The sequence below is a fragment of the Budorcas taxicolor genome, chromosome 16 (assembly GCF_023091745.1).
Source record: "Budorcas taxicolor isolate Tak-1 chromosome 16, Takin1.1, whole genome shotgun sequence".
In the NCBI taxonomy this organism is placed as follows: domain Eukaryota; kingdom Metazoa; phylum Chordata; class Mammalia; order Artiodactyla; family Bovidae; genus Budorcas; species Budorcas taxicolor.
This window is the reverse complement of record NC_068925.1, coordinates 30,421,526-30,430,516: the sequence shown is the minus strand read 5'-3', so window position 1 is coordinate 30,430,516 and position 8,991 is coordinate 30,421,526. Positions and strand designations below refer to the sequence as shown.

The 8,991-nt window shown below is 44.8% G+C and overlaps 1 non-coding gene across 1 annotated transcript; it reads right to left on the bottom strand.

The window, feature by feature from the left end:
• Positions 1-1,092: 1,092 nt before the first annotated feature.
• On the bottom strand, positions 1,093-1,165 carry TRNAG-CCC (transfer RNA glycine (anticodon CCC)). Its single transcript has one exon. It is a non-coding gene; the product is annotated as a tRNA-Gly (tRNA).
• Between the last annotated feature and the right edge of the window lie 7,826 nt (positions 1,166-8,991).

Sequence of the window (8,991 nt, the reverse complement as noted above, 5' to 3'; positions counted from 1 at the left end):
ATCCCCTGGAGAAGGGAATGGCTACCTACTCCTGCCTGGAGAATCCCATGGACTGTATAGAACATGGGGTCGCAAAGAATCAGACATGAATTGATGCTTTTGAACTGTGGTATTGGAGAAGACTCTTGAGAGTCCCTTGGACTGCAAGGAGATCCAACCAGTCCATTCTGAAGGAGATCAGCCCTGGGATATCTTTGGAAGAAATGATGCTAAAGCTGAAACTCCCGTACTTTGGCCACCTCATGTGAAGAGTTGACTCATTGGAAAAGACTCTGATGCTGGGAGGGATTGGGGGCAGGAGGAGAAGGGGATGACAGAGGATGAGATGGCTGGATGGCATCACTGACTTGATGGACGTGAGTCTGAGTGAACTCCGGGAGATGGTGATGAACAGGGAGGCCTGGCGTGCTGCGATTCATGGGGTCACAAAGAGTTGGACACGACTGAGCGACTGAACTGAACTGAGCGACTTTCACTTGTACACTTGTAAGTTATTAGGGAACCACTGACCAAAACTGCCCGTCTTGGCCAAGAACAATGATAACCACTCACATGTGTTGTCTCACAACAGAAGGTCCCTGTGAGCAACGTGGTGCTGCCTCTGAAAACAAACCAGAATTCAGGAGGGGCCAAAAGGAGGGAGGAGACACCAGCCCATAATATTGTCCTATCAGCCTCCTAGATTCCTTTGCACTGGCATCTATGTTGGCTGAGAGAAGCGTGTGTCACCAGGGACCTGAGTTCTGACCTGAGTCAGACCAAATATGTGCCAAGCAAGATGTCTGGCCAGAGACAACCCAGAAACTAATCCCATCCCCTTGAAACCTGAGGCTGTGAGCCACATGGCAGAGCAGTTCTCCTGGATTCCCTTACCCTGATGCTCTCTGCCTGGGTGCTCTTTCCCAGCAAAGACTTTCTCTTTGTCAGCACGTGTGTCTCCTCAGACAATTCATTTCTGAGTGTTATTTTTTGTTTGTTTGTTTTTTAATATTTGCTTTTTTAAAAAAATTTGGTTGTGCTAGGTCTTAGTTGTGGTACGTGGGTTCCTTAGTTGTGGTATTCGAACTCTTAGCTGTGGCATGTGGGATCTAGTTCCCTGACCAGGTATTGAACCAGGGCCCCCTGTATTGGGAGTGCAGAGTCTTAGCCACTGGACCACCAGGGAAGTCTGAGTGTTAGATAAGAGCCCACTCTAGGGCCCTGGAAGGGGATCCCCCTTCCTGCAACAAAATTATAAAATAAAAATATTCACCAAAATATCTTTTAATAAAATTTAATATATAAATATTTTTATAAGTTAAAATATTGTAGTGAAGAATGGACTGGGTAAAACAAAGCTGGCTATAGGATGTATGTAAGCCAATTATGGGAAGAAACTTCCATTTCATAAAAACATTAAGTGAGAGACTTTATATGACAGTCGGAGGGCTCCCCTGATTCCACCATGACATTTGGCCTGAAGAGGAGAAGATGTTGAGAGAAGACACATGAACAGAGGTCTTGTAGAGCAAAGCTGACTTGCTATGTGGCCCCAGAGCTCAGAAGGCTTCCCAAGCTTTCTTCTCCCTGCCTCCTGCCATCTCCCCACCCATCACCACTCAACACGCTGAACTGGCCAAAGCAGCTTCTTTGTGACTAGTACTCAGCAGGCAAGGTTATTGCTTTACACAGTGTTGCACAGATATTAAAAATGGATCCCAGGGCAAAGTTTCATGTGAGCCCCTACCTGGGCCTCCCCACCCATGAGTGGAACTGAGTTTGGCTGAACAAGGAGAAGTTTCTCAAAGAGTGAGAAAGCAAGTGTGTTTATTCTTCAGTGAGGAGAGGTTGTTTAGCCTAGGAGTTTGGGTGAAGTGGATTCTCTGCCATGGGAATAGCCTCAGGTAAGTATAGATTCCAAAGCAGCTGAGTGGACAGAAGCCCCAACCCTCTCCCCACCTTCCCCCTTCAGGCTAAGCACTAACCAGGACTCCATAGCCCCAGGACCAAACCCACTACAGAGAGGGGAGCAGAGTAGCCTCCATCAGCATTTTCAGCCACTAGAACTCAGCCTGCTTCAGAGTCCAGCTTTGGTTTGGGGCTTCTATTTCTTTTAATATATTCATTTTTTTTCTCCTTTTCTTTTCTTTTTACAGATTAATTATTTCCACTTTTAATTAAAAAGTTTATATATTCAACTTTTTTTCTTTCAAATTCAAGTAAAAAAGAAGTAAGCAAAAAATCCTACTACCTGCCAGCAACTAGAAATGAATGTAACAAGAGTGGGGCAAGACCTTAAAACATATGGAAGGACACAAAGGAAGGCTGGAACCAATGGAATATTATGCCATTTTTTAGATAGGAAGACTCATAATAAAAAAAAGTAAATTCTCCAAAATTTAATTTATAAAATTGAGACAACCCATTACAAATCACAACAACAACAACAAAATACTAATTTTTTTAACCAGACAAGCTGGTTAAAGTTTAAATGAAAAAGTGAACAAGAATATCTAGGAAAATGCTGAAGAAGAAAAGCAATGATGGGCGATGAGGCCTCCCAGATAGTAAAATATGTCTATATAAAACTTTGGTAATTAAAACAACTCGAACACACAGACCAATGGAACAGTGAAATTTTTTAATGGGCCCCCAAGTATAGGAATTTTGTATATGATAAAAGAGGCCCTCAGATTGATGGAAGAGACGAACTATTCAAAAAATGAAGTCGGGAAAACCAGATAGTCATCTGGAAAAAATAATTAAATAGGAAGCCATGCCTCACACCACACAACAGCATACGATCAAATGTTCAAATAAAAGAAGAGAAAGAACCATAAAATTACACATCCCAAGTCCAGTTCATTCACCTCTCAGGCTTGGGCTACTGGCTGCATGGAGAACACTGACCACTGATGCCGTAGCCTGCTTCCCCAGCCACTATCTCCATCTCTGGGATGTTACCCAAAAAACTGAGTTCACCTCTCGGTGGCTGTTGAGGAAAAAAGACAAAACCAAGCCAAAGATTTGAAGAAAGAAGGATTCGTTGCTTGGAACAAGTAAGAAAAGTACAAGGATTTTTCCCAAAGCAGTGTCTCCCCAACAACACAATTGGGGAAGCTTTAAGCCAAGGGAACAGGTGTATTCACGAAGGAGCTTAAGCAGCGGAGAACAACATAGAGTTGGAGCAAAGGTTGACAGAGCCCAGGCTTTAGCTGACTGAGGTCACAAGGATCTGAAAAGGTCAACATCTCCTTTCCATCCTCTGCCTGGGTGGGGACCTTACTTCCTACAGAACTCAAAGATACATATCAGATTGAGGTGTTGATTTTACCGGTACACTCATTTGTCAAAACTCTTTAAAAGGGACTTCCCTGGTGGTCCAGTGATTGAGAGCTTGCCAGCCAATGCAGGGGACACAGGTTCAATCCCTGGTCTGGGAGGATTCCGCATGCCACAGGACAACTAAATCTGGGTACCACAAATACTGACGCTGAACACTGGAGGCCCCGAGCTACAACTGCTGAGCGCACAGGTCCTAAAGCCGGTTCTCCGAAACAGGAGAGGCCACCACAATAAGAAGCCCTGCACCGCTGCTGGAGAGTAGCCCTGGTTTGCTACAATTAGAGAAGGACTGCGTGCAGCAATGAAGACCCAGTGCAGTCATAAATAAAATAAATATTCTTAAAAAGAATGTTAACTATTCAAAAAAAATTTCTTTAAAGGGTGCAATTAAAATAAGTCCATTTTATGTATGAAAATTTAGTCCAATAAAGAAGATTTTAAAACTATACTGAGATATGCTGCACCTATCAGATTGACAAAATTCCAAAAATTTGATAACATATTCTGTTGGCAAAACTGTGAGGAAAACCACTCTTATCAGTATTGATCAGTATTGATTGACATTTACAGATGGCAATTTGCTGAATTAATCAAAATTACAGCTTCATGTGGGCTTCCCTGGTAGATCAGACAGCAGAGAATCCATCTGCAATGCAAGAGACCTAGGTTCGATCCCTTCTGGGTCGGGAAGACCCTTTGGAGAAGGGAACGGAAACCCACTCCAGTATTCTTGCCTGGAGAGTCCCCAAGGACTGAAGAGCCTTGCGGGCTACAGTCCATGGGTTCACAAAGAGTCGGATACGACTCAGTGATAAGCACAGTGCAGCTTCCTATTCCTTGGCCTAGCAATTACGCTTCCAAGGATTTATCCTATAGGAATACTTAGGCATAGGCAAATTAATATATACATACAAGGCTTTTTACTGCAACATAATTTGGAATAGCAAAAGTTTGAACACAATCTAAAGGCTTATCAATGGAGACTTTTTTAAAATCATGGTATTATCATGTTCTAAATCTGGCCTCCCAGATATTAAAATATATTATAAACCACAGGGCAACCATACAAACACTGAGGATGCTGTTTGTACTGATAAAGACCTCTGAGATATATTGTTAAGGGAAGGTAAGGTACAGAGCAGTATGTATGTATAAAAAAAAGGAGAAATTAAAAAAAATGTTTCATTTACTTATATATGCATAAAGAAACTCTAGAAGTATATACATGTTGTTATAATATTAGGATAAACCAAAAGATATAATGAAAAAGAGGAGGAACCTGAAGGGAAACTGGCAGATGGACCTATAATGAAGACTCATCACTGATTTTTATTTCTTTCTGGCTGCACTGGGTCTTCGTTGCTGTGTGCTGGCTTTCTCTAGTTTCGACAAGTGGGAGCTACTCTCTAGTTGCAGTGCACGAGCTAATCACTGCAGTGGCTTCTCTTGTTGCTGCTCCCAGGCTGTAGAGCTCAGGCTCAGTAGTTGTGGCTCATGGGCCTAATTGCCCCACGGCATGTGGGATCTTCCTGGACCAGGGATTGAACCCATGTCCTCTGCACTGACAGGTGGACTCTCAATCACTGGACCATCATGGAAGTCTTGATTATTTTCTTAGTTTGGGACCATGAGATATAATATCTAGTTGGAAATTCTATGAAAAAAATTTTAAATTTAGCAGTATAGAAAAATATACCCCTCCCTCCCCCAACAAAAAGGAGGAGAGGGGAATGAGGAGAAGAGAAAAATCCCCCAATGTCCTGGCACCACAGCCAGCAGTAACACTGGTGACCATGGGCACCTGGAAAGAGAAGGTTTGCTCAAAGTCTCTCCTGGCTGTGTCCCAGCTGTCGTAACTCCTTCCCAGTAGAGCTGGCAGAGAGCCTGCATGATGGGGGCCCTTGCAGGCACTGTGTCTTAACCAGTGTCTGCAGGCCATAGGATCATTTTGTTAAGGAGAACCACGCTCGGCTAGCTCACCCTCTCCCATCTGTTAGGCTCAGATACCAGCCAGCTTCAGAAAGTCCAGTTATTTCTGTTGTTCCCCAGGGGTATGTCAGGTGTGCTAAGGAACAAGTCCCGGCTGTCACTTTCCCTTCCTCTTCAGATACGGTCTCCTCCAGCAATGGCTGCTGCTGGAGCCTTGGCTGACTACCAAGAATCGAGAAGGCACATTGCTGCTGCTTCTGGGACCATTGACCCCGAGGGCACCGCTGGTGCGGCTGATATGTTGGAGTCCCTCCTCAGGGTGCTCAGGCTGGACAGTGGCCTGTGGCAGAGCAGGAACAACAGCCTCTTTTCTGCAATGTTTTCCAAAGAGGTCCTAAAGCAGGGCTGCCTGCGCACTGATTATCTGGAAACATAGTTGTTGATGCGCCAACACTCATTCCCCTCAAATGACTGGTCGAATCCAGTCCCGGTAATTGCATCTGCACATCGCAGCTGGAGCTGCCGACCCTCAGGACGGCACAGTAAGAGACAGAAAGAGCCCTGGAATCAAGCCCGAGAGTCTGATGAGCTGTAAACTTTTCTATTACAAGAAATAATAATATTGTCTAGGTCATTTTGAGTTGAGGTTTCTGTTTTAAGCAGTTGGAAGAATCCAAATTGATTCCTTTGAATCAGAGAATTTTAGTGAATATAGCGCTTCACCTTCTCTTCCTCCTTGGTCCATGGAGAGCGGGGCCAGTGAAAATCCAGTGACAAATCTCACACTGGGCTCACAATCTCCCTCCCTGGAGACTGCCAGGAGCAAGTCTAGCTTACACAGGTAAATGGCACTGGCTGGGTACTGGACCATGACTTCACACTTGGGAGATGGTGGAAGTATTGGAGTTATGACTTGCACTCAAATCTTATTGGCCATGTGCTGGTTCTCCACCTCCAGTGAACTGTTTGCCCTCCTTAGACCTCACTATCTTACCTATAAAACAGAAAAAATATAGTGTCTACCTTAATGGCTTTGTCCATCTCTTCATTCACTCCCCAGAACTTTTTTGAGTACTGCTCATGTACCACTGGGCACCACCTGATGTGAAGAGCTGACCCATTAGAAAAGACCCTGATGCTGGGAAAGACTGAAGGCAGGAGGAGAAGGGGATGACAGAGGATGAGATGGTTGGATGCCACCACCAACTCAATGGACACGAGTTTGAGCAAGCTCCGGGAGATGGTGAAGGACAGGGAAGCCTGACGTGCTGCAATTCATGGGGTTGAAAAGAGTTGGACCTAACAGAAGCAGAAGATATTAAGAAGAGGAGCCAAGAATATACAGAAGAACTATGCAAAAAAGATTTTCATGTCACAGATAACCAGGATGGTGTGATCACTCCCCTAGAGCCAGACATCCTGAAATGCGAACTCAAGAGGGCCTTAAGAAGCACCATGACGAACAAAGCTAGTGGAGGTGATGGAATTCCAGTTGAGCTATTTAAAACACTAAACGATGATGCTGTGAAAGTGCTGCAGTCAATATGCCAGCAAATTTGGAAAACTCAGCAGTGGCCACAGAACTGGAAAAGGTCAGTTTTCATTCCAATCCCAAAGAAAGGCAATGCCAAAGAATGCTCAAACTACCGCACAATTGCACTCATCTCACACGCTAGCAAAGTAATGCTCAAAATTCTCCAACCCAGGCTTCAACAGTACATGAACTGTGAACTTCCAGATGTTCAAGCTGGTTTTAGAAAAGGCGGAGGAACCAGAGATCAAATTGCCAACATCCGCTGGATCATCGAAAAAGCAAGAGTACCAGAAAAACATCTATCTCTGCTTTATTGATGATGCCAAAGCCTTTGACTGTGTGGATCACAACAAACTGTGGAAAATTCTTAAAGAAATGGGAATATCAAACCACCTTACCTGCCTCCTGAGAAATCTGTATGCAGGTCAGGAAGCAACAGTTACAATTGGACATGGAACAACAGACTGGTTCCAAATAGGGAAAGGAGTATGTCAAAGCCGTATATTGTCACCCTGCTTATTTAACTTATATGCAGAATACATCATGCAAAATGCTGGGCTGGATGAAGCACAAGCTGGAATCAAGATTGCTGGGAGAAATATCAATCACCTCAGATATGCAGATGATATCACTCTTATGGCAGAAAGTGAAGAGGAACTGAAGAGTCTGTTGAAGAAAGGGAAAGAGGAGAGTGAAAAACCTGGCTTAAAACTCACATTCAGAAAACTAAGTTCGTGGCATCTGGTCCCATAACTTCATGGTAAATAAATGGGGAAACAATGGAAACACTGGCAGACTTTAATTTGGGGGGGGCTCCAAAATCACTGCAGATGGTGACTGCAACCATGAAATTAAAATGCTTGCTCCTTGGAAGAAAAGCTATGACCAATATAGACAGCATATTAAAAAGCAGAGACATTACTTTGCCAACAAAGGTCCATACAGTCAAAGCTATAGTTTTTCCAGTCATCATAAAGTTGGACCATAAAGAAAACCAAGTGCCAAAGAACTGAAGCTTTTGAACTGTGGTGTTGGAGAAGACTCTTGAGAGTCCCTTGAATTACAAGGAGATCCAACCAGTCAATCATAAAGGAAATCAGTCTTGAATATTCATTGGAAGGACTGACGTTGAAGCTGAAACTCCAGTACTTTGGCCACCTCATGTGAAGAGTGGACTCATTGGAAAAGACTCTGATGCTGGGAGGGATTGGGGGCAGGAGGAGAAGGGGACAACAGAGGATGAGATGGCTGGATGGCATCACTGACTCGATGGACATGAGTCTGAGTGAACTCCAGGAGTTGGTGATGGACAGGGAGGCCTGGCGTGCTGCGATTCATGGAGTTGCAAAGAGTCCGACACAACTGAGTGACTGAACTGAACTGAACTGATGCTGGGAAAGATTGAAGGCAGGAGGAGAAGGGGACAGCAGAGGATGAGATGGTTGGCTGGCATCACCGACATGACGGACATGAGTTTGAGCAAGCTCAAGGAATTGGTGACGGACAGGGAAACCTGGCGTGCTGCAGTCCATGGGGTTGCAAAGAGTCGGATACGACTGAGTGACTCACCTGAACTGAACTGAACTGAACTGAGCAAGTGAACAACCGCAATACATACAAGTGTCCTAGGCACCAGGAAATAAGAAAATTAAGTGAGATTTCAGGTGAAAGATGTTCAATAACCTTTTTCACTGAAGTCAGGGAACTGTAACCTTTCGGAGCTCAGGAAGCCAGGACTACGAACTTTGAGTCAGGCATCTCCTGTTAGCAGTGGCCCACTGCCCCAGTCCACAACAGAGGGGTGATTCCCAGAATGAGTAGCCCCCCACTCCCGGACCCTGCACCAGGAACTAGGAGGTGGGGGTCAGAGAGAGGCTGGGCCCTGCTGTCCAACGACCACCAGACACCAACGGGCGCTGAGAGCCAGCGGGGTTGGGATGGAAGACAAACTGTCACAGTTCAGGCACAGAAGGGCCTGGGAGCCAGGCAGTGGTTGTGAATCCAGGCTTCAAGTCCTTGTCATGATCTTTTCCCACCAGACTTCACTTACAGAAGCTCAAATTCATAAAGTTACTAAGCATTCCAAGGGCACCCACTACTGAGCATTAAACCTAACACATGCAGGCCCTTCTATCTGTGGGGCCCTGTACAACCCATGTGCTCACCTCTGAAGCCAGGCCTGATTTGAGGCTATAATTATAGGT